General features: G+C 46.1%; 1 protein-coding gene across 2 annotated transcripts in view; it reads right to left on the bottom strand.

Annotated features, from left to right (window-relative positions):
• Positions 1–21,127, bottom strand: part of B4GALT4 (beta-1,4-galactosyltransferase 4) — a 99,331-nt gene extending 78,204 nt beyond the window's left edge. The window contains exon 1 of one of the 2 annotated variants that reach the window (XM_056559893.1): positions 21,075–21,127. The gene's annotated coding sequence lies outside the window, so the exon portion shown is untranslated. Of the gene's footprint in view, positions 1–49; positions 72–21,074 lie in introns of those variants that run through there. The other variant, XM_056559894.1, reaches the window with a different exon arrangement.
• Positions 21,128–26,746: the final 5,619 nt, after the last annotated feature.

The following is a 26,746-nucleotide window of genomic DNA, read 5'->3' as shown; positions in this document are numbered from 1 at the left end:
AATCCATTTCACATGGTGGCTATAAACCCCACAAAAGAAAATAACTCACGTCGCTTGCTGATATACTGCAGGAGGGACTCCGAAATGGCTGCACAAGGGGTAAAATACGCGTCCTCTGTGGCGGTAAGTTCTGTGTAAAAGGCGCTGTGAACAGATGATTTCAACATTTGAGCCAAAATTACTAACAACGTGCACCAAATGATAAATTTGGTGCATGTCCACGAAAACCAAAGTGAAAAAAAAAGGGTAATAAGAAAAGAAACGGTCAACAGGCAAAATTGATAAATACCCCCCCTATATTCTTAATGCACTCCCAGGGTTACGCTAGATGTATCCGCCTTAGAGAATCTCATTGTAAACTTTTGTCCCGACGGTATAGGACACCAGAGTTTCTAGATGCTCACGCTTTGTCTTCTACTAGCTCCTGTTGGCGTTGTGGGACACATGTGGGAGCCTCACGCACATTTGGTGGACTTGCCCTCGCATTACGCAGTTCTGGAAGGACCTTGAGGCATCCCTCAATTCCATTCTCCCCACTCCATTATCTCTCGAACCGTATATGGTCCTTCTTGGGAAGCCCACCTTGACATTTCGTCCTCATAAGGATGCTCTCATTGCCCATCAATTGGCCGCAGCCAAATCACTAATTCCACTAAAATGGCTTAGCCTCCAACCACCATCTATAGCATAATGGGTAACCAAAGTCCACCAACTGCGTAGATTTGGAGATGTCTAGTGTTGAGCGGCATAGGCCATATTCAAATTCGCGATATTTCGCGAATATATGGACGAATATTCGTCGTATATTCGCTACATTTGCATATTCGTAATATTCACGGTTTATTTTCGCATATGCGAAAGTTAGCATACGTGAACATTTGCATATACAAACATTAGCATATGCGTAAATTAGCATATGCGAAAAATCGCACGCCAGTCTCACACAGTAGTATTAGAGCCTTCTTTACACCACACAAGCTGGAAGCAGAGAGGGATGAGCACTGTGATGTGTACTGTGAAAAAAAATAAAATAAATAAGAATATTCGTAATTACGAATATATAGTGCTATATTCGCGAATAAAATTCGCATTGCGAATATTCGCGAGCAACACTAATGTCTAGTAGATCTGAAAGGTCTCATGAGAGCCATGGTGCCATGACTAAGAACCATATGGTTCGAAACCCGTCGGTGTTTCTGCTTGCTTTTATACCCCACTATTTTTGGGTATCATTTTAATATGATTTAATAAATTTTATCGATTTATTGGGAGCTGGAATTTTTTGCAATTTTTTGCACCTATGCTTTTTTGGAACTATTTGACATTACATTGCATTCCTGAACTTCCATTGCGCCACCAATGTACTTTCTCTATTAATGAACTTTGAACTTTCATTGCGCTACTAATATACTTTTTCTATCAATGAACTCCAGCTGTTACCACAATATTTATGATATTGCGAGTGATATATATTATTATTGGCATACACATTTGCATATTTTTTTTTTTTTAAGCTCCTCCGCCCGATGCATGGGCCCTGCTAGGACGTCAGGAGACTTATATTAATTCATGATTTTATTAATTTCTTTTAAGTGAATACATTTTTCATCTACTATTTTAACTGGATCCACTCTCTCTATTTCTATCTTATATACACCTTTGAGGACTGCTACCTAATTCATTTTTAATTAATTATATCTCAATTTTTTCCAGTATTTTGGCCTTTCTGGGTGAAGGCATCACCAGTAACCTTGGGTATATATATATTCTATTCCTTCAATCCAAGTGAGCTGCACATCCACTCTACAATGTGTAGGAGAAACAAATATGAAATGGTCGCAGGGCATTTGACAAATTTTGTGCAGGTCACATTTTCAGAAATTTCTCTCTTCACATACACCAAAAAGCTAAGTCTGGGCTGGTGTAGGTTTTTGTTGGTTTTGCGCCATTCTTGGTGGTTTTGCACCTTTTTTAGGCGCAGTTCATAAAACCCTTCCATATCATGCGTATTACCTTAATCAGTGGATTGCAACTCGAAATCAGCAGAAATGTGTAAACCAAAAGGTGCAAAAAAGGCGAAAATAAACCCTGCTTGCACCTTTTTTGCACCTTTTCTAGACACAAAAAACAATCTAAAGACATGATAAATGTCGGCCACTGTGGCCATCACTAGTTCAGAAGTCACTGTGGCTGCCACTAGTTCAGAGGTCACTGTGGCCGTCACTAGTTCAGAGGTCACTGTGGCCGTCACTAGTTCGGAGGGCACTGTGGCTGTCACTAGTTCGGAGGACACTGTGGCTGTCATTAGTTTGGAGGGCACTGTGGCTGTCATTAGTTTGGAGGGCACTGTGGCTGTCACTAGTTTGGAGGTCACTGTGGCTGTCATTAGTTTGGAGGACACTGTGGCTGTCACTAGTTTGGAGGACACTGTGGCTGTCACTAGTTTGGAGGACACTGTGGCTGTCACTAGTTAAGAGGCCACTGTGGCTGTCACTAGTTTGGAGGACACTGTGGCTGTCACTAGTTCGGAGGTCACTGTGGCTGTCACTAGTTTGGAGGACACTGTGGCTGTCACTAGTTTGGAGGTCAATGTGGCTGTCATTAGTTTGGAGGTCACTGTGGCTGTCACTAGTTTGGAGGACACTGTGGCTGTCACTAGTTCGGAGGTCACTGTGGCTGTCACTAGTTAGGAGGTCACTGTGGCTGTCACTAGTTCAGAGGTCACTGTGGCCGTCACTAGTTTGGAGGACACTGTGGCTTTCACTAGTTTGGAGGGTACTGTGGCTGTCACTAGTTTGGAGGTCACTGTGGCTGTCACTAGTTTGGAGGTCACAGTGGCTGTCACTAGTTCGGAGGTCACTGTGGCTGTCACTAGTTTGGAGGTCACTGTGGCTGTCACTAGTTTGGAGGGCACTGTGGCTGTCACTAGATCGGAGGTCACAGTGGCTGTCACTAGTTTGGAGGTCACTGTGGCTGTCACTAGTTTGGAGGGCACTGTGGCTGTCATTAGTTTGCAGGACACTGTGGCTGTCACTAGTTCGGAGGTCTCTGTGGCTGTCACTAGTTTGGAGGTCACTGTGGCTGTCACTAGTTCGGAGGTCACTGTGGCTGTCATTAGTTCGGAGGTCACTGTGGCTGTCAATAGTTTGGAGGTCACTGCGGCTGTCACTAGTTCGGAGGGCACTGTGGCTGTCACTAGTTTGGAGGTCACTGTGGCTGTCACTAGTTTGGAGGTCACTGTGGCTGTCATTAGTTTGGAGGTCACTGTGGCTTTCACTAGTTTGAAGGTCACTGTGGCTGTCACTAGTTTGGAGGTCACTGTGTCTTTCACTAGTTTGGAGGTCACTGTGTCTTTCACTAGTTTGGAGGTCACTGTGGCTGTCACTAGTTTGGAGGTCACTGTGGCTTTCACTAGTTTGGAGGCCACTGTGGCTGTCATTAGTTTGGAGGTCACTGTGGCTGTCACTAGTTTGGAGGACACTGTGGCTGTCACTAGTTTGGAGGTCAATGTGGCTGTCATTAGTTTGGAGGTCACTGTGGCTGTCACTAGTTTGGAGGACACTGTGGCTGTCACTAGTTCGGAGGTCACTGTGGCTGTCACTAGTTAGGAGGTCACTGTGGCTGTCACTAGTTCAGAGGTCACTGTGGCTGTCACTAGTTTGGAGGTCACTGTGGCTGTCATTAGTTTGGAGGTCACTGTGGCTTTCACTAGTTTGAAGGTCACTGTGGCTGTCACTAGTTTGGAGGTCACTGTGTCTTTCACTAGTTTGGAGGTCACTGTGTCTTTCACTAGTTTGGAGGTCACTGTGGCTGTCACTAGTTTGGAGGTCACTGTGGCTTTCACTAGTTTGGAGGCCACTGTGGCTGTCATTAGTTTGGAGGACACTGCGGCTGTCACTAGTTTGGAGGTCACTGTGGCTGTCACTAGTTTGGAGGGCACTGTGGCTGTCACTAGTTTGGAGGGCACTGTGGCTGTCACTAGTTCGGAGGGCACTGTGGCTGTCACTAGTTCGGATGTCACTGTGCTTTCACTAGTTTGGAGGCCACTGTGGCTGTCACTAGTTCGGAGGGCACTGTGGCTGTCACTAGTTCGGAGGGCACTGTGGCTGTCACTAGTTCGGAGGTCACTGTGGCTGTCACTAGTTTGGAGGTCACTGTGGCTTTCACTAGTTTGGAGGCAACTGTGGCTTTCATTAATTTGGAGGACACTGTGGCTGTCACTAGTTTGGAGGGGAATGTGGCTGTCACTAGTTCGGAGGACACTGTGGCTGTCACTAGTTCGGAGGTCACTGTGGCTGTCACTAGTTAGGAGGTCACTGTGGCTGTCACTAGTTCAGAGGTCACTGTGGCCGTCACTAGTTTGGAGGACACTGTGGCTTTCACTAGTTTGGAGGGTACTGTGGCTGTCACTAGTTTGGAGGTCACTGTGGCTTTCACTAGTTTGGAGGCCACTGTGGCTGTCACTAGTTCGGAGGGCACTGTGGCTGTCACTAGTTCGGAGGGCACTGTGGCTGTCACTAGTTCGGAGGTCACTGTGGCTGTCACTAGTTTGGAGGTCACTGTGGCTTTCACTAGTTTGGAGGCCACTCTGGCTTTCATTAGTTTGGAGGACATTGTGGCTGTCACTAGTTTGGAGGGGAATGTGGCTGTCACTAGTTCGGAGGACACTGTGGCTGTTACTAGTTTGGAGGTCAATGTGGCTGTCATTAGTTTGGAGGTCACTGTGGCTGTCACTAGTTTGGAGGACACTGTGGCTGTCACTAGTTCGGAGGTCACTGTGGCTGTCACTAGTTAGGAGGTCACTGTGGCTGTCACTAGTTCGGAGGTCACTGTGGCCGTCACTAGTTTGGAGGACACTGTGGCTTTCACTAGTTTGGAGGGTACTGTGGCTGTCACTAGTTTGGAGGTCACTGTGGCTGTCACTAGTTTGGAGGTCACTGTGGCTGTCACTAGTTCGGAGGTCACTGTGGCTGTCACTAGTTTGGAGGTCACTGTGGCTGTCACTAGTTTGGAGGTCACTGTGGCTGTCACTAGTTCGGAGGGCACTGTGGCTGTCACTAGTTTGGAGGTCACTGTGGCTGTCACTAGTTTGGAGGGCACTGTGGCTGTCATTAGTTTGCAGGACACTGTGGCTGTCACTAGTTCGGAGGTCTCTGTGGCTGTCACTAGTTTGGAGGTCACTGTGGCTGTCACTAGTTCGGAGGTCACTGTGGCTGTCATTAGTTCGGAGGTCACTGCGGCTGTCACTAGTTCTGAGGGCACTGTGGCTGTCACTAGTTTGGAGGTCACTGTGCTTTCACTAGTTTGGAGGCCACTGTGGCTGTCATTAGTTTGGAGGACACTGCAGCTGTCACTAGTTTGGAGGACACTGTGGCTGTCACTAGTTCGGAGGACACTGGCTGTTACTAGTTTGGAGGTCAATGTGGCTGTCATTAGTTTGGAGGTCACTGTGGCTGTCACTAGTTTGGAGGACACTGTGGCTGTCACTAGTTCGGAGGTCACTGTGGCTGTCTCTAGTTAGGAGGTCACTGTGGCTGTCACTAGTTCAGAGGTCACTGTGGCCGTCACTAGTTTGGAGGACACTGTGGCTTTCACTAGTTTGGAGGGTACTGTGGCTGTCACTAGTTTGGAGGTCACTGTGGCTGTCATTAGTTCAGAGGTCACTGTGGCTGTCACTAGTTTGGAGGTCACGGTGGCTGTCACTAGTTTGGAGGTCACTGTGGCTGTCACTAGTTCGGAGGTCACTGTGGCTGTCATTAGTTCGGAGGTCACTGTGGCTGTCAATAGTTTGGAGGTCACTGCGGCTGTCACTAGTTCGGAGGGCACTGTGGCTGTCACTAGTTTGGAGGTCACTGTGGCTGTCACTAGTTTGGAGGTCACTGTGGCTGTCATTAGTTTGGAGGTCACTGTGGCTTTCACTAGTTTGGAGGTCACTGTGGCTGTCACTAGTTTGGAGGTCACTGTGTCTTTCACTAGTTTGGAGGTCACTGTGTCTTTCACTAGTTTGGAGGTCACTGTGGCTTTCACTAGTTTGGAGGCCACTGTGGCTGTCATTAGTTTGGAGGACACTGCGGCTGTCACTAGTTTGGAGGACACTGTGGCTGTCACTAGTTCGGAGGACACTGTGGCTGTTACTAGTTCGGAGGACACTGTGGCTTTCACTAGTTTGGAGGTCACTGTGGCTGTCACTAGTTTGGAGGGCACTGTGGCTGTCACTAGCTTGGAGGGCACTGTGGCTGTCACTAGTTTGGAGGGCACTGTGGCTGTCACTAGTTCAGAGGGCACTGTGGCTGTCACTAGTTCGGATGTCACTGTGCTTTCACTAGTTTGGAGGCCACTGTGGCTGTCACTAGTTCGGAGGGCACTGTGGCTGTCACTAGTTCGGAGGGCACTGTGGCTGTCACTAGGTCACTAGTTCGGAGGTCACTGTGGCTGTCACTAGTTTGGAGGTCACTGTGGCTTTCACTAGTTTGGAGGCCACTGTGGCTTTCATTAGTTTGGAGGACACTGTGGCTGTCACTAGTTTGGAGGGGAATGTGGCTGTCACTAGTTTGGAGGGCAGTGTGGCTGTCACTAGTTTGGAGGGCACTGTGGCTGTCACTAGTTCGGATGTCACTGTGGCTTTCACTAGTTTGGAGGCCACTGTGGCTGTCACTAGTTTGGAGGGCACTGTGGCTGTCACTAGTTCAGAGGGCACTGTGGCTGTCACAAGTTTGGAGGTCACTGTGGCCGTCACTAGTTCGGAGGACACTGTGGCTGTCACTAGTTCGGAGGACACTGTGGCTGTTACTAGTTCGGAGGACACTGTGCCTTTCACTAGTTTGGAGCTCACTGTGGCTGTCACTAGTTTGGAGGCCACTGTGGCTGTCACTAGTTTGGAGGGCACTGTGGCTGTCACTAGTTTGGAGGGCAGTGTGGCTGTCACTAGTTTGGAGGGCACTGTGGCTGTCACTAGTTCGGATGTCACTGTGGCTTTCACTAGTTTGGAGGCCACTGTGGTTGTCACTAGTTTGGAGGGCACTGTGGCTGTCACTAGTTCAGAGGGCACTGTGGCTGTCACAAGTTTGGAGGTCACTGTGGCCGTCACTAGTTCGGAGGACACTGTGGCTGTCACTAGTTCGGAGGACACTGTGGCTGTTACTAGTTCGGAGGACACTGTGGCTTTCACTAGTTTGGAGGTCACTGTGGCTGTCACTAGTTTGGAGGGCACTGTGGCTGTCACTAGTTTGGAGGGCAGTGTGGCTGTCACTAGTTTGGAGGGCACTGTGGCTGTCACTAGTTTGGAGGGCACTGTGGCTGTCACTAGTTCAGATGTCACTGTGGCTTTCACTGGTTTGGAGGGCACTGTGGCTGTCACTAATTCAGAGGGCACTGTGGCTGTCACTAGTTCGGAGGTCACTGTGGCTGTCACTAGTTCGGAGGTCACTGTGGCTGTCACTAGTTTGGAGTAGTTTGGAGGTCTCTGTGGCTTTCACTAGTTTGGAGGCCACTGTGGCTGTCATTAGTTTGGAGGACACTGTGGCTGTCATTAGTTTGGAGGTCACTGTGGCTGTCATTAGTTCGGACGACACTGTGGCTGTCACTAGTTTGGAGGGCACTGTGGCTGTCACTAGTTCGGAGGTCACTGTGGCTGTCACTAGTTTGGAGGTCACTGGGGCTGTCACTAGTTTGGAGGTCACTGTGGCTGTCATTAGTTCGGAGGACACTGTGGCTTCCACTTGTTTGGAGGACACTGTGGCTGTCACTAGTTCGGATGTCACTGTGGCTGTCACTAGTTTGGAGGTCACTGTGGCTGTCACTAGTTCGGATGTCACTGTGGCTGTCACTAGTTTGGAGGTCACTGTGGCTGTCACTAGTTCGGAGGTCACTGTGGCTGTCACTAGTTTGGAGGACACTGTGGCTGTCACTAGTTTGGAGGTCAATGTGGCTGTCACTAGTTCAGAGGTCACTGTGGCTGTCACTAGTTTGGAGGACACTATGGCTGTCACTAGTTCGGAGGTCACTGTGGCTGTCACAAGTTTGGAGGTCACTGTGGCCGTCACAAGTTTGGAGGACACTGTGGCTGTCACTAGTTCGGAGGACACTGTGGCTGTTACTAGTTTGGAGGACACTGTGGCTTTCACTAGTTTGGAGGTCACTGTGGCTGTCACTAGTTTGGAGGGCACTGTGGCTGTCACTAGTTTGGAGGGCACTGTGGCTGTCACTAGTTTGGAGGGCACTGTGGCTGTCACTAGTTCAGAGGGCACTGTGGCTGTCACAAGTTTGGAGGTCACTGTGGCCGTCACTAGTTCGGAGGACACTGTGGCGGTCACTAGTTCGGAGGACACTGTGGCTGTTACTAGTTCGGAGGACACTGTGCCTTTCACTAGTTTGGAGCTCACTGTGGCTGTCACTAGTTTGGAGGCCACTGTGGCTGTCACTAGTTTGGAGGGCACTGTGGCTGTCACTAGTTTGGAGGGCAGTGTGGCTGTCACTAGTTTGGAGGGCACTGTGGCTGTCACTAGTTCGGATGTCACTGTGGCTTTCACTAGTTTGGAGGCCACTGTGGCTGTCACTAGTTTGGAGGGCACTGTGGCTGTCACTAGTTCAGAGGGCACTGTGGCTGTCACAAGTTTGGAGGTCACTGTGGCCGTCACTAGTTCGGAGGACACTGTGGCTGTCACTAGTTCGGAGGACACTGTGGCTGTTACTAGTTCGGAGGACACTGTGGCTTTCACTAGTTTGGAGGTCACTGTGGCTGTCACTAGTTTGGAGGGCACTGTGGCTGTCACTAGTTTGGAGGGCAGTGTGGCTGTCACTAGTTTGGAGGGCACTGTGGCTGTCACTAGTTTGGAGGGCACTGTGGCTGTCACTAGTTCAGATGTCACTGTGGCTTTCACTGGTTTGGAGGGCACTGTGGCTGTCACTAATTCAGAGGGCACTGTGGCTGTCACTAGTTCGGAGGTCACTGTGGCTGTCACTAGTTCGGAGGTCACTGTGGCTGTCACTAGTTTGGAGTAGTTTGGAGGTCTCTGTGGCTTTCACTAGTTTGGAGGCCACTGTGGCTGTCATTAGTTTGGAGGACACTGTGGCTGTCATTAGTTTGGAGGTCACTGTGGCTGTCATTAGTTCGGACGACACTGTGGCTGTCACTAGTTTGGAGGGCACTGTGGCTGTCACTAGTTCGGAGGTCACTGTGGCTGTCACTAGTTTGGAGGTCACTGGGGCTGTCACTAGTTTGGAGGTCACTGTGGCTGTCATTAGTTCGGAGGACACTGTGGCTTCCACTTGTTTGGAGGACACTGTGGCTGTCACTAGTTCGGATGTCACTGTGGCTGTCACTAGTTTGGAGGTCACTGTGGCTGTCACTAGTTCGGATGTCACTGTGGCTGTCACTAGTTTGGAGGGCACTGTGGCTGTCACTAGTTTGGAGGGCAGTGTGGCTGTCACTAGTTTGGAGGGCACTGTGGCTGTCACTAGTTCGGATGTCACTGTGGCTTTCACTAGTTTGGAGGCCACTGTGGCTGTCACTAGTTTGGAGGGCACTGTGGCTGTCACTAGTTCAGAGGGCACTGTGGCTGTCACAAGTTTGGAGGTCACTGTGGCCGTCACTAGTTCGGAGGACACTGTGGCTGTCACTAGTTCGGAGGACACTGTGGCTGTTACTAGTTCGGAGGACACTGTGGCTTTCACTAGTTTGGAGGTCACTGTGGCTGTCACTAGTTTGGAGGGCACTGTGGCTGTCACTAGTTTGGAGGGCAGTGTGGCTGTCACTAGTTTGGAGGGCACTGTGGCTGTCACTAGTTTGGAGGGCACTGTGGCTGTCACTAGTTCAGATGTCACTGTGGCTTTCACTGGTTTGGAGGGCACTGTGGCTGTCACTAATTCAGAGGGCACTGTGGCTGTCACTAGTTCGGAGGTCACTGTGGCTGTCACTAGTTCGGAGGTCACTGTGGCTGTCACTAGTTTGGAGTAGTTTGGAGGTCTCTGTGGCTTTCACTAGTTTGGAGGCCACTGTGGCTGTCATTAGTTTGGAGGACACTGTGGCTGTCATTAGTTTGGAGGTCACTGTGGCTGTCATTAGTTCGGACGACACTGTGGCTGTCACTAGTTTGGAGGGCACTGTGGCTGTCACTAGTTCGGAGGTCACTGTGGCTGTCACTAGTTTGGAGGTCACTGGGGCTGTCACTAGTTTGGAGGTCACTGTGGCTGTCATTAGTTCGGAGGACACTGTGGCTTCCACTTGTTTGGAGGACACTGTGGCTGTCACTAGTTCGGATGTCACTGTGGCTGTCACTAGTTTGGAGGTCACTGTGGCTGTCACTAGTTCGGATGTCACTGTGGCTGTCACTAGTTTGGAGGTCACTGTGGCTGTCACTAGTTCGGAGGTCACTGTGGCTGTCACTAGTTTGGAGGACACTGTGGCTGTCACTAGTTTGGAGGTCAATGTGGCTGTCACTAGTTCAGAGGTCACTGTGGCTGTCACTAGTTTGGAGGTCACTGTGGCTGTCACTAGTTTGGAGGTCAATGTGGCTGTCACTAGTTTGGAGGTCAATGTGGCTGTCACTAGTTCAGAGGTCACTGTGGCTGTCACTAGTTTGGAGGACACTGTGGCTGTCACTAGTTTGGAGGGGAATGTGGCTGTCACTAGTTGTGGGGGGGGCACTGCGTCTGTCACTCGTTTTAAGGGTTATAGATATTGCAGTGTTTCTCTACCTGTGTGCATCCAGCGTTTGCAAAACTCCAACTCCCAGCATGGCATGGGCATGCTGGGTGTTGTAGTTTTGCAATAGCTGGAGGCGCACTGGTTGGGAAACACTGAGATACTGTATTACAGCTCAAACAATTGACAGCAAAGACCACAAAACTGCAAGAGTGCCACCTACTGGATTAGAAAAGCAACTGCACTGATATGGGGAGAAGTGTGACCCATTGTAAATATTGATCCTTAATTCTAATTATCTTTTTTGTTGCTAGGTGACAGCACGCAAATTATGTCAGACGGCGCCTACTAGGGAGTGATATTGTCAGTGATATATAAATATACTCAGTCCTGATGTTCAGGACCGTAAACTGAATGGTTTCGGAATGACCAATGGTTAATGGGGACTAAAAGAGGCAATACAGGTTCAATGTTACATGGACTGTCATGAGGGCACTATTGTATACACTACTATGTGGGCACTATTGTATACACTACTATGTGGGCACTATTGTACACACAATTATGTGGGCACTATTGTATACACTATTATGTGGGCACTACTGTATACACTAGTATGTGGGCACTATTGTATACACTACTATGGGGGCACTATTGTATACACTACTATGTGGGCACTATTGTATACACTATTATGTGGGCACTATTGTATACACTATTATGGGGGCACTATTGTATACACTACTATGTGGGCACTATTGTATACACTATTATGTGGGCACTATTGTATACACAATTATGTGGGCACTATTGTATACACTACTATGTGGGCACTATTGTATACACTACTATGTGGGCACTATTGTATACACTATTATGTGGGCACTATTGTATACACTACTATGTGGGCACTATTGTATACACTATTATGTGAGTACTATTGTATACACTACTATGTGGGCACTATTGTATACACTATTATGTGGGCACTATTGTATACACTACTATGTGGGCACTATTGTATACACTACTATGTGGGCGCTATTGTATACACTACTATGTGGGCACTATTGTATACACTACTATGTGGGCACTATTGTATACACTATTATGTGGGCACTATTGTATACACTGTTATGTGGGCACTATTGTATACACTACTATGTGGGCACTATTGTATACACTATTATGTGGGCACTATTGTATACACTACTATGTGGGCACTATTGTATACACTACTATGTGGGCACTATTGTATACACTACTATGTGGGCACTATTGTATAGTATATTACTTGAGCACTATGGCGTGCATTGTTGTGCGGGTATTTTAGCATGCAATATAATATGGGCACCATGGCATGAATTATTATGTGGGTACTATAGGATGCAATATAATATGGGCACCATGGCGTGGAATTTTACATGGGCACTATGGTATACGCTACTATGTGGGCACTATTGTATAGTACATTACTTGAACTCTATGGCATGCATTGTTGTGCAGGTACTTTAGCATGCAATATAAAATGGGCACCATGGCATGAAATGTTTCATGGGCACTATGGCATGAATTATTATGTGGGTACTATAGCATGTAATATCATATGGGCACTATTTTATACATTATTATATGGACACTATAGCATGCAATATAATGCGCGTTTCGGGTCTGCATGACAATGCCCTGATTAAGGGTCATACTGACCCAAAACATGTTTAGCGTTGCAGTTTTGTCCTATTCGTAATTCATTGGATGTTAAAGTTAAGGTGATTTAATGTTTTATCGTATCGGTGAAGCTAGATCCCTTGTTTTGGATATCACGGTATTGTATACCAAATGTTGTTAGAAAAAAACAGCTGGAGTATTTTTTTGTCTGAACTACTAAAACTGTGATTGATTTTACATATATCATGGTAAATATCCGGCAGCGCCTTCAGGTTACAGCAAATAGATGCCCAAAACAAGGGCTCTAGCTTGACCGGTGTGGGGTATTCCAGGAATTTTTTTTTATATGACTATGCTACAGGGGCTGTAAAGTTAGTGTAGTTCATAATATAGTGTCTGTACCTGTGTGTGACGGTTTTCTCACAATTCTTCTGTGATTTTCGACCCCATTATTTATTTTTAACAGCATAAAAATTACTCAGGTCTCGAGTTTTCCCAGGTTGCAGTAGTAGAGACATTACATCACTAGTCAGGTGTGCAAAGGGAGCTTGTCTGTGCTTCGATGGGTGGAATGGACCAATATGGTCTTTTGAATGGAATGCAGCTCATTTGTGTTTCAATGGGTGGGGTGGTTGATGTGTTGGAGGGAGGAAAGTGACCTCACACTTACAAACAAGGGATCATGGGATATGTAGTTTAAGAGACCGAACTTCAACAAGAAATAACTAGTTTACAAAAAGCGTTATGGTAATCTCACAACAAAGCCATTTAGCCACAAGACAAGCACAGGTCCTTCCTAAGCATGTCTATTACTGTCTGGCAGGTACGTACTGAAATCACCTTATGGTGGAGAACCCCTTTAAAATAAGATCACCTAATAACATCCGATAAATTACGAATTGATGAGTTTCAGGTCAGTTTGACCCTTAGTCATGGCACGGGTTTTGGGTCAATATGACCTTTAGTTATGGCACGTGTTTCGGTTCAGTATCACCCCTAATCATGGCACTCATTTTGGGGGGGATGTGGAATACCAACCAGACCGCTTTAAGACAGTCTCTATACATGAGACTCAGCCATCAGTTTCCAGTATATCTATGTACATTGTATTCATCATCTCTCCCAGTCCCCTTTTAGATTGTTCCAGTGCTGTATAGTTTAAACCTTATACTTCGAAGTTTCCTCTGCACTACAACTATTACTTAAAGGGGCAGTCCAGTGGCAAAAAAAATCTAATCAACTAATTCCAGAAAGTTAAACAGATTTGTAAGTTAGTAGACAAGAAATCCAGCTCACCGTGCAGTTGTCTATTCGCCCGGACTGTGCTATGGCAGGCACACAATACAGAGAAGCAACAGAGGAAAATAGTCCAGCGAAAAAGGATTGTGCCAAATAACATTCTTCTTTATTGTAGTAAAAGCCAGAATACAGGAACAAACATGGACAATGTGACGCGTTTCAGGTGTCGTAGTGCCCCCTTAGTCGTGCACCATGTACGACTAAGGGTGAACTACGACACCTGAAACACGTCACATTGTCCATGTTTGTTCCTGTATGCTGGCTCTTACTACAATAAAGAAGAATGTTATTTGGCACAATCCTTTTTCGCTGGACTATTTTCCTCTGTTGTTTCTCCAGATTTGTAAGTTACTTCTATTAAAAAAATCTTAATACTTCCAGTACTTATCAGCTGCTGTATGCTGCAAAGGAAGTTGTGTAGTTCTTTTCTGTCTGACCACAAGTGCTCTCTGCTGACACCTCTGTCCATGTCAGGAACTGTTCAGAGTAGGAGCAAATCCCCATAGTAAACCTCTCCTGCTCTGGACAGTACCTGACATGGACAGAGGTGTCAGCAGAGAGCACCCTGGTCAGGCTAAAAAGAACTACACAACTTCCTCTGGAGCATACAGCAGCTGATAAGCACTGGAAGGATTAATTAAAATAATTAACAAATCTGTATAAGTTTCTGGCACCCGCTGATTTAAAAAAAAAATAGTTTTCCACCGGAATACCCCTTTAAAATAGTAAATGGGGAAAAAAATTTGCTTAAAAAAAAATCTGTTCTGCTGTTGTAGTTTAACCACCAGGAGTCACTCATTTGGCAAAACTTGTGCTTTCTAGTGTCTGCACTATTGTAGTTTCACCAGTAGGGGTCACTGGTTACATACACTTGTTAGCAGTTAGACAGGCAGTGAACAAGTTCTATTCACGAAAGTTTTAACATAAAATATAGTTAAAAACAGGAAGAAAATGTATATATTTTTTTTTATATTTTTTTCACTGTGTGGTAAAATTAGCATGTTATTTGTTTTCATCAGCTTGGTATTATTACAATACCCAATTTGTATTTTTTTTGCGTGTGTGTTTTACCACAAAAATTCTTTAAATGGGCAATGTTAGATTCAAAAACTTTTATATGTTGCACAGCTTGACAAAACATTCATTTTTCCGATATACTTTATAAGAAAATGCGATTTCCTTTTTAAAGAAATCATGGGTTATAAAAAAATAAAAAAAAACACTAGGGGTCCCCATACCATCCAGCACATAATCCTGTCCAGATGCAGCATCATATTTGTCCCTGTTGAAGCGCAAGCTGGGACAAAGTCCAGAAAGTGAGGGCGGGACTAGCGCTCCTCTGTGCTCATTCCTGTCCTATCAGACTGCAGCATGAAAACAGAGAGGAGGGGGTTACAGAGCAGCCTGCAATGATTGGATAAATAGATCCAGCACAGCACAGCAGACTCAAGGAGGAAGTTAATGCATGGTGAGTGAGGTCGGGCTTAGTGATTGCTTAGGACATGCCCCTTCCTGAGCAGTGGATGTCAGAATAAGTGACCAGCAGAACAGAGGGATTTGTGAGCCAAATACAGAAGGTAGACACATAAAAAAAAAGGCATGTAAAGCATCTACATGACCTAGTGAGTAACATATAGGAGCATTATATTCTTTCTGTGATATGACAGGTACACTTTAACCCCTAGAGGACGTAGGGCATACAGGTACGACCTAAACACCTGGTACTTAGTCCACTAGGACACACCTGTATGTCCTGAGGCCCGCCATAGCTATGAAGCGAGGGGCAGGAGCTGCCCTCACATCATACACCACGGGTCCCAGCTGCTATAAGCAGCCAGGGATCCGCCAGTAATGGCGGATATCAGCGATCACGCTGATGTCTGCCATTAACCCCTCAAATGCTGTGATCAATACTGATCACAGCATCTGTAACAATGGGGCGGTTCTACCGTCGAGCAGACCAGAGAAGTAGATCGCAGAAAACACCAATCAGTGCTATGCATATGCTTAGCTCTGATCAGTATCTGCAATCTAAAGATTGCAATTAATGGGACTAAGAAAGTATTAAAAAAAAAATAAGTTAAAAAAAGTTTTAATAAAACTGAATAAGCCCCTCCCCCAAGTAAAAATAAAATTCTCTTTTTTACCCACAAAAATAAATAAATAAATAAAAATAAAACATGCTTGGTATCGCCGTGTGCGGAAATGTCTGTATACAGGGGGTTCTGGTCTGGGGTCTGTATACAGGGGGTTCTGGTCTGAGGTGTGTATACAGGGGGTTCTGGTCTGAGTTCTGTTTACAGGGGGTTCTGGTCTGGGGTCTGTATACAGGGGGTTCTGGTCTGGGTTCTGTATACAGGGGGTCTGGCCTGGGGTCTCTACAGGGGGTCTCGTCTGGGATCTGTATACAGGGGGTCTGGTCTGGGGTCTCTACAGGGGGTCTGGTCTGGGATATGTATACATGGAGTCTGGTCTGGGGTATCTACAGGGGGTCTGGTCTGTGATTTGTATACAGGGGGTTATGGTCTGGGGCCTGTATACAGGGAGTCTGGTCTGGGATCTGTATACAGGGGGTCTGGTCTGGGGTCTCTACAGGGGATCTGGTCTGGGATCTGTATACAGTCAGTTATGGTCTGCGGCCTGTATACAGGGGGTCTGGTCTGGAATCTGTAAACAGGGGGTTATGGTCTGGGGCCTGTATACAGGGAGTCTGGTCTGGGATCTGTATACAGGGGGTCTGGTCTGGGATCTGGATACAGGGGGTTATGGTCTGGGGTCTCTATAGGGGGTCTGGTCTGGGATCTGTATACAGGGGGTTATGGTCTGGGGCCTGTATACAGGGGGTCTGGTCTGGGATCTGTATACAGGGGGTAATGGTCTGGGATCTGGATACAGGGAGTTATGGTCTTGGGTCTCTACAGGGGATCTGGTCTGGGATCTGTATACAGGGGGTTATGGTCTGGGGCCTGTATACAGGGGGTCTGGTCTGGGATCTGTATACAGGGGGTTATGGTCTGGTATCTGTATACAGGGGGTTATGGTCTTGGGTCTCTACAGGGGATCTGGTCTGGGATCTGTATACAAGGGGTTATGGTCTGGGGTCTCTACAGGGGATCTGGTCTGGGATCTGTATACAGTCAGTTATGGTCTGCAGCCTGTATACAGGGGGTCTGGTCTGGAATCTGTAAAAAGGGGGTTATGGTCTGGGGCCTGTATACAGGAAGTCTGGTCTGGGATCTGTATACAGGGGGTCTGGTCTGGGATCTGGATACTGGGGGTTATGGTCTGGGGTCTCTATAGGGGGTCTGGTCTGGGATCTGTATACAGGGGGTTATGATCTGGGGCCTGTATACAGGGGGTCTGGTCTGGGATCTGTATACAGGGGGTTATGGTCTGGGATCTGGATACAGGGGGTTATGGTCTTGGGTCTCTACAGGGGATCTGGTCTGGGATCTGTATACAGGGGGTTATGGTCTGGGGTCTCTACAGGGGATCTGGTCTGGGATCTGTATACAGTCAGTTATGGTCTGCGGCCTGTATACAAGGGGTCTGGTCTGGAATCTGTAAACAGGGGGTTAGGTCTGGGATCTGGATACAGGGGGTCTGGTCTGGGATCTGGATACAGGGGGTTATGGTCTGGGGTCTCTAGAGGGGGTCTGGTCTGGAATCTGTAAACAGGGGGTTATGGTCTGGGGCCTGTATACAGGGAGTCTGGTCTGGGATCTGTATACAGGGGGTTAGGTCTGGGATCTGGATACAGGGGTTATGGTCTGGGTTCTCTAGAGGGGGTCTGGTCTGGGATCTGTATACATGGGGTTATGGTCTGCTGCCTGTATACAGGGGGTCTGGTCTGGAATCTGTAAACAGGGGGTTATGGTCTGGGGCCTGTATACAGGGGGTCTGGTCTGCAATCTGTAAACAGGGGGTTAGGTCTGGGATCTGGATACAGGGGGTTATGGTCTGGGGTCTCTAGAGGGGGTCTGGTCTGGGATCTGTATACAGGGGGTTATGGTCTGGGGCCTGTATACAGGGGGTCTGGTCTGCGATCTGTATACAGGGGGTTATGGTCTGTCCTGGGAACTCCTACCCTTTTGGACAGTGGAGACCGCCCCTAAAGCTACATGGCTGCCAGTACAGGCCCCTCTGCATGGGCAGTAATTCCCTCTCGCCATGTTGCTTGAGTGCAAACTTAAAGGGGTATTCCAGGCAAAACCTTTTTTTTATATATCAACTGGCTCCGGAAAGTTAAACAGATTTGTAAATTACTTCTATTAAAAACTCTTAATCCTTCCAATAGTTATTAGCTTCTGAAGTTTTCTGTCTAACTGCTCAATGATGATGTCACGTCCTGGGAGCTGTGCATGATGGGAGAATATCCCCATAGGAACTGCACAGCTCCCGAGACGTGAGTCATAAGAGAGCAGTTAGACAGAAAACAACAACTCAACTTCAGAAGCTAATAACTATTGGAAGGATTAAGATTTTTTAATAGAAGTAATTTACAAATCTGTTTAACTTTCCGGAGCCAGTTGATATATAAAAAAAAGTTTTGGCCTGGAATACCCCTTTAAAATCTTAATCCTTCCAGTACTTATTAGCGTCTGTATACTACAGAGGAAATTCTTTTCTTTTTGGATTTCTTTTCTGTCACGAACACATCGCTCTCTGCTGACACCTCTGTCCATGTAAGGAACTGTCCAGAGCAGGAGAAAATCCCCATAGCAAACATATGCTGCACTGGACAGTTCCTAAAATGGACAGAGGTGTCAGCAGAGAGCACTGTGGTCATGATAGAAAAGAAATCCAAAAAGAAAAGAATTTCTTCTGTAATATACAGACGCTATTAAGTACTGGAAGGATTAAGATTTTTTAAATAGAAGTTATTTACAAATCTGTTTAACTTTCTGGCACCAGTTGATTTAAAAAAAAAAAGTTTTCCAACGGAGTACTCCTTTAAGATGCATTCCAGTGGTAACACTAAAGAACAGAGAGGCCAGAGAAAACATCATTGAGAGCTGTCCTGTTCTAGGACAAGATTCTTTAGATAGATAAAACCCCGATTACATTATACTAGAAAAATGGGAAGAGAATACAGTGACCCCCCGACCTACGATGGCCCCGACATACGATCATTTCAACATACGATGGCCTCTCAGAGGTCATCGCATGTTGAAGGCAGCATCAACATACGATGCTTTTGTATGTCGGGGCCATCGCATAAACGGCTATCCGGCAGCGCAGACTACTTCAGCTGCCACCGGATAGCCGTTTACGGTGCCCCGTGTGGTCCTCTGACGATCACTTACCTGTCCTCGGGGCTCCGGCACGTCCTCTTCGGGATCCCCTGCATCGTCGGCGCTCTCCATCTTCGTCATCACGTCGCTGCGCACGCCGTCCCGTCATCCAATAGGAGCGGTGTGCGTAGCGACGTGATGGCGGCGACGGAGCGTGAGGATGCCGGGGAAGCAGAGACCTTGCCGGAGCGTCGGGGACACCCCAGGGACGCTGCGACAGCGATGGAAGGCGACATCCCGGGCAGTGGTGACGAGCGGTGACGGTCCGCAGCGGCGGGGACACGTGAGTATAACCTCCAATAACAGTGGTCTTCAACCTGCGGACCTCAAGATGTTGCAAAACTACAACTCCCAGCATGCCCGGACAGCCGTTGGCTGTCCGGGCATGCTGGGTGTTGTAGTTGTGCAACATCTGGAGGTCCGCAGGTTGTAAACCACTGTCCTATACTTTACATTGCACGGATCCCTCAACATACGATGGTTTCAACAAACGATGGTCCATTTGGAACGGATTACCATCGTATGTTGAGGGACCACTGTACTGTAATATGAATATGAAGCCTCTCACATCACCTGTCAGACATGGTGGTTGTCGAGCGTCACGCCCCCTCCCATAGACTTGCATTGAGGGGGCGTGACCATGGCATCACAAGGGGGCGTGGCCGACCTTCGCAGCGCGAAAACAGCGTTCCGAACATTTAGTTCCGAACGCTGGCCAGTGGAGTACCCCTTTAAAGTGGGATAAAAAAAGGGAGGCTACGGAATGTTGTAGGACAAATCCTTGACAACAGGCAGGCGGTAAAAAAAGGACTAACTGCCAGCGACTCCCGTAACCTACAGCCTTGTGAGATATTTGAATACCCGGCTATGGGTAATAGGGGTAAATTCACTGCAGCTGTAGTACGTCCTCAAGACCTTAAAGGGGTACTCCGGAGAATTAAAAAAATATTTTCAAATCAATTGGTGCCAGAAAGTTATACAGAAAATCTTATAGGGGTACTCCGGTACTAAACAACTTATTCCCTATCCACAGGATAGGGGACAAGTGTCCGATCATGGGGGGGTCCAACCCCTGGGCGCTGTATCCCCAAATCTCCCATAGTGATGCATGGAGGGGGCTTGTCGGCCACTGCTCTGTGCGGTGGTTGACACAACTCAACTCTGTGAATGGGGAGAGCTTGGGGTCCCATCGGTCGATTACCCTGCAATCAGACACTTATCCCCTATACTCCAGAGGAAGTTATGTAGTTCTTTCCGGTCTGACCACAGTGCTCTCTGCTGCCACCTCTGTCTGTGTCAGGAACTGCCTGAAGCAGGAGAAAATCCCCATATCAAATCTCTCCTGCTCGGGAGACTCTATACTTATGCCATATATTTACTTTGAGTTAATACTGTTTGAGTTATTAAAATATTCTCAGGAAAAAGTATAATGTTTATAATGCAACAGTATCCTGCTTATACCAGTGAAATGACTGAAGTAACGTGCTGATTGAAAAAGGAAGTGATTTACTGAGAAAAGTAATAATCTTGGTCATGGCCTTACACTTGTGTATTCTCTTTACATTACTTTTGAGTCTAGGTACCACCCTTTAAAAATGTCACCGAGGATGGCTTATTTTAAGAGGGGGAGTATGTAGTGTCCCATTTACCAATGGTCCAGCTGGGTTTTGCAAATTGCATACTCTTGGTTTATCTTCAAAAGATATTTATGTGCATTTCACCATACTTATTGCATAAACTGAGGTATTCAAGCATGTAAAGGGTAAAAATCTGCCTTAAAGTATCAGATGAATGATGCCTTGGTCATGTAATCCTCCAAGTTTATGATTGTGGTAGAGCTCCTAAGTCCAGCCTCCCTCTCCCAGGAGAAGGGGTGGACCCACACCTTGTTAATCCGTCTAGGTCTTGTCTTGGCCAGAGCAGCATCATTGCTCTTGCCGTGTGCATATTTCCTATTTTCTAGCCCTGCTAGGCATACATTCGGCTAGACTACATGTGTCAGTTCTAGGGGAAGGCCTGTTCTACAATCAAGTCACTGTTCCTGTCCATATTGTGAGCAAAGTGTGTTCAAATTCTTTATCTCTAGAAGGAGTTCTTTGTTTTTGTCAGAGGAGTATAACAAGGCTGAACAAGGGCCCCTCTTTAATACACTAATCTCTTCAGTGACCTACCGTCAGAGTGATGGATAGCTGCCACGTCATGGAAAGTTTTCCTTCTTATGAACCTGAGGAGCAGAAAAAGTCTATATGTTGTACTACAATAAGCCAACCTGTGAAGAGCCTTATGAGCAATTGAACTGGAACGTGGCCATTTAAGAACATCTGTATTTGAATTAGTCTTTACACTTCCTTATGCTAGAAAGCACCTCAAGATTGCTAAATTCAGTAAACACACTCATAACCATTCATCTGGCTAAGAAGCTGTAACATTCGGAGCTGTGCTCAAGCAACTGCATTATATTGGATTTGCAAAAGAACTTTAACCCCTAAAGGACCAAGCCAATTTTCACCTTAAAGGGGTACTCCGGTGAAAACCTTTTTTCTTTTAAATCAACTGGTGCCAGAAAGTTAAACATATTTGTAAATTACTTCTATTAAAAAAAATCTTAATCCTTCCAGTACTTATTAGCTGCTGAATGCTACGGAGGAAATTCCTTTCTTTTTGGAGCACTGATGACATCACGATCACAGTGCTCTCTGCTGGCATCTCTGTCCATTTTAGCAACCGTGCATAGCAGTTATGTGTAAAGGGCAGCATGGTGGCTCAGTGGTTAGCACTGGGGCCTTGGGTTCAAATCCCACTAAGGACAACAATAAATAAAGAGTTATAATTATTTTTATTATAATGACGTCAGCAAAGAGCACTGTGGTCGTGATGTCATCAGAGAGAATTCCAAAAAGAAAAGAATTTCCTCTGTAGTATTCAGCAGCTAATAAGTACAGGAAGGATTAAGATTTTTTAATAGAAGTAATTTACAAATCTGTTTAACTTTCTGGCACCAGTTGATTTAAAAGAAAAAAGGTTTTCACCGGAGTACCCCTTTAAGGATCGGAGCGTTTTTGCACATCTGACCACTGTCACTTTAAGCATTAATAACTCTGGGATGCTTTTACTTTTTATTCTGATTCTGAGATAGTTTTTTCGTGACTTATTCTACTTTATGTTAGTGGTAAATTTCTGTCGATACTTGCATCATTTCTTGGTGAAAAATTCCAAAATTTGATGAAAAAAATTGAAAATTTTGTATTTTTCTAACTTTGAAGCTCTCTGCTTGTAAGGAAATTAGACATTCCAAATAAATTATATATTGATTTACAAATACAATATGTCTACTTTATGTTTGTATCATAAAATTGACATGTTTTTACTTTTGGAAGACATCAGAGGGCTTCAAAATTCAGCAGCAATTTTCCAATTTTTCTCAAAATTTTCAAAATTGGAATTTTTCAGGGACCAGTTCAGTTTTGAAGTGGATTTGAGGGGCCTTCATATTAGAAATACCCCATAAATGACCCCATTATAAAAACTGCACCCCCCAAAGTATTCAAAATGACATTCAGTAAGTGTGTTAACCCTTTAGGTGTTTCACAGGAATAGCAGCAAAGTGAAAAAGAAAATTCAAAATCTTCATTTTTTACACTAGCATGTTCTTGTAGACCCAGTTTTTGAATTTTTACAAGGCGAAATAGGAGAAAAAGCCCCCAAAATTTGTAACCCAATTTCTCTCTAGTAAGGAAATACCTCATATATGTATGTCAAGTGTTTGGCGGACGCAGTAGAGGGCTCAGAAGGGAAAAAGCAACAATGGGATTTTGGAAAGTGAATTTAGCTGAAATGTTTTTTGGGGGTCATGTCACATTTAGGAAGCCCCTATGGTGACAGAACAGCAAAAAAAAAAAAAACAACACATGGCATACTATTTTGAAGCTACACCCCTCAAAGCACAAGTGCAGTAACAAGTGCAGTTTCTGCAGTTTTTTTCCCCAAATTTACCATTTTTACAAAGGGTAATGGGAGATAATGACCCCCAAAATTTGTAACCCCATCTCTTCTGAGTATGGAAATACCCTATGTTAGGACGTAAAATGCCCTGCTGGCGAACTACAATGCTCAGAAAAGAAGGAGTCACATTTGGCTTTTGGAAAGCAAATTTTGCTGAAATGTTTTTTATGGGGGCATGTCGCATTTAGGAAGCCCTTATGGTGCCAGAACAGCAAAAAAAAAAAAAAAAAAAACACATGGCATAATATATTGGAAACTACACCCCTCAAGGAACGTAACAAGGGGTACAGTGAGCCTTAACACCTCACAGGTGTTTGACGACTTTTTGTTAAATTTGGATGTGTAAATGAAAATAAATAATTTTTTCACCAAAATGCTGGTTTTTCCCCAAATTTTAAATTTTTACAAGGGGTAATAGGAGAAAATGACCCCCCAAAATTAGTAACCCCATTTCTTCTGAGTATGGAAATACCCCATGGGTGGACATCAAGTGCTCTGCTGGCGAACTACAATGCTCAGAAGAGAAGGAGTGCCATTGAGCTTTTGGAGAGAGAATTTGTTTGGAATGGTAGTCAGGGGCCATGTGCGTTTACAAAGCCCCCCGTGGTGCCAAAACAGTGGACTCCCCCCCACATGTGACCTCATTTTGGAAACTACACCCCTCACAGAATGTAATAAGGGGTGCAGTGAGTATTTACACCCCACTGGCATTTGACAGATCTTTGGAACAGTGGGCTGTGCAAATGAAAAATTACATTTTTTATTTTCACGGACCACTGTTCCAAAAATCTGTCAGACACCTGTGGGGGTAAATGCTCACTGCACCCCTTATTACATTATGTGAGGGGTGTAGTTTCTAAAATGGGGTCACATGTGGGGGGTCCATTGTTCTGGCACTATGGGGGCTTTGTTAACACACATGGCCTTCAATTCCAGACAGATTTTCTCTTAAAAAGCCCAATGGCATTCCTTCTCTTCTGAGCATTGTAGTTTGCCCGCAGAGCACTTTACATCCACATATGGGCTATGTTCTTACTCAGAAGAAATGGGGTTACAAATTTTTGGGGGCATTGTTCCTATTTTCCCTTGCAAAAATAAAAAATTTAGGGTAACACCATAATTTTAGTGCAAAAACATTTTTTTTTTTCATTTTCCCATCCAACGTTAATGAAAATTCGTCAAACACCTGTGGGGTGTTAAGGCTCACTATACCCCTTATTACATTCCGTGACGGGTGTAGTTTCCAAAATGGGGTCACATGCTGGTATTCATTTTTTTGCGTTTATGTCAGAACCGCTGTAAAATCAGCCACCCCTGTGCAAATCACCAATTTAGGCCTCAAATGTACATGGTGCGCTCTCACTCCTGAGCCTTGTTGTGCACCCGCAGAGCATTTTACGCCCACATATGGGGTATTTCCGTACTCAGGAGTAATTGCGTTACAAATTTTGAGGCTCTTTTTTTCCTAAAAATGTGTTCCAGGGTGCTCTTACACACAGTGCTAGAGCATGCAATCGGTAGCACAGCTACTGGCACTGTGTGTACGAGCACCCTCAATGTACATGGGTATTGACCAATGCCACATTAGCAACCCAAGTGCTTCTGACAGTGAATGTATCATCAGAGCTTCTACTCCGCCAACAGTATTTAAAGGGATACTCCAGTGGAAAAAAATTTTTATAAAATGAACTGGTGCCAGAAAGTAAAACAGATTTGTAAATTACTTCTATTTAAAAATCGTAATCCTTCCAGTACTTATCACCTGCTGTATGCTACAGAGGAAGTTATTTTCTTTTAGAATTTCCTTTCTGTCTGACCACAGTGCTCTCTGCTGACACCTCTGTCCATGTCAGGAACTGTCCAGAGCAGGAGCAAATCCCCATAGCAAACCCTGCTCTGGACAGTTCCTGACATGGACATAGGTGACAGCAGAGAGCACTTGTGGTCAGACTGGAAAGAAATATAGCAGCTGATAAGTAATGGAAGGATTAAGATTTTTAAATAGAAGTAATTTACAAATCTGTTTAACTTTCTGGCGCCAGTTGATTTAAAAAAAAGTTGTTTTAAACTGGAGAACTCCTTTAGGGTCTATTCACACATACAGTATTTTGTGCAGATTTGATGCGCAGGATTTGAAGCTGTATTCAGTCATTTAGTTTACATTGGAATCTGCAGCAAAAAATCCTGCGCATCAAATCTGCGCAGAATACTGTACGTGTGAATAGACCTTTAAAGAGATGCTTTATGGCAGCTACACGGATATAGTATACAATAGACTAGAGATGATTCATTGGCTTCTATAGGTGGCTGTTTAAAGAGGTACTCCGGTGGAAAAAAAAAAAATTTTAAATGAACTGGTGCCAGAAAGCTAAACAGATTTGTAAATTACTTCTATTAAAAAATCTTAATCCTTTCAGTACTTTTTAGCAGCTGTATGCTACAGAGGAAAATCTTAATTTTTTTTAGTTCTTTTTTGAGTTGTCCACAGTGCTCTCTGCTGACACCTGATGCCCGTATCAGGAACTGTCCAGAGCAGAAGAAAATCCCCATAGCAAACCTATGCTGCTCTGGACAGTTCCTGATACGGGCATCAGGTGTCAGCAGAGAGCACTGTGAACAAGACAAAGAAGAAATTCAAAAAGTAAAGAATTTCCTCTGTAGCATACAACTGCTAAAAAGTACTAAAAGGATTAAGATTTTTTAATAGAAGTAATTTACAAATCTGCTTAACTTTCTGGCACCAGTTCATTTAAAAAAAATAAAAAGTTTTCCACTGGAGTACCCCTTTAAGGTGTGGTCTGTGACCTGCACAGAGGACAGAGGAGGAGGGCTGTGACCATCACCTATTGTGAACGGTGTGATCTTGTCTTATCTATCTCCTGATGTCACCTTTCCTCGTAATCCTACCTGTGACGATAAGGAGGAGAAGTGATTTTTACAGAAGTGATAGCTTTTTAGGCTTAGTGGTAAGGCTAATGCAGTGTTTTCCAAACAGCGTTGTTACGCCGAGCGCTCCGGGTCCCCGCTCCTCCCCGGAGCGCTCGCAGCATCCTCTCATTCGCAGCGCCCCGGTCAGACCTGCTGACCGGGTGCGCTGCAATATCACTCCCAGCCGGGGTGCGATTAGCGACGCAGGAGGCGCACGCTCGCGATGCGCATCCCGGCTCCCGTACCTGACCCGTTCCCCGTCTGTCTTGTCCCGGCGCGCGCGGCCCCGCTCCTTAGGGCGCGCGCGCGCCGGGTCTCTGCAATTTAAAGGGCCACTGTAACGCTGATTGGCGCAGCAGGCCTAATCAGTGTTTTCACCTGTGCACTCCCTACTTATACCTCACTTCCCCTGCACTCCCTCGCCGGATCTTGTTGCCATTGTGCCAGTGAAAGCGTTCCCTTGTGTGTTCCTAGCCTGTGTTCCAGACCTCCTACCGTTGCCCCTGACTACGATCCTTGCTGCCTGCCCTGACCTTCTGCTACGTCCGACCTTGCTCTTGTCTACTCCCTTGTACCGCGCTTATCTTTAGCAGTCAGAGAGGTTGAGCCGTTGCTGGTGGATACGACCTGGTTGCTACCGCCGTTGCAAGACCATCCCGCTTTGCGGCGGGCTCTGGTGAATACCAGTAGCAACTTAGAACCGGTCCACCAACACGGTCCACGCCAATCCCTCTCTGGCACAGAGGATCCACCTCCAGCCAGCCGAATCGTGACAGTAGATCCGGCCATGGATCCCGCTGAAGTCCCACTGCCAGTTGTCGCCGACCTCACCACGGTGGTCGCCCAGCAGTCGCAACAGATAGCGCAACAAGGCCACCAGCTGTCTCAACTGACCGTGATGCTACAGCAGCTA

Source organism: Hyla sarda, chromosome 2, assembly GCF_029499605.1.
Source record: "Hyla sarda isolate aHylSar1 chromosome 2, aHylSar1.hap1, whole genome shotgun sequence".
NCBI classification, from domain to species: domain Eukaryota; kingdom Metazoa; phylum Chordata; class Amphibia; order Anura; family Hylidae; genus Hyla; species Hyla sarda.
This window is presented reverse-complemented; position numbering and strand designations above follow the sequence as displayed.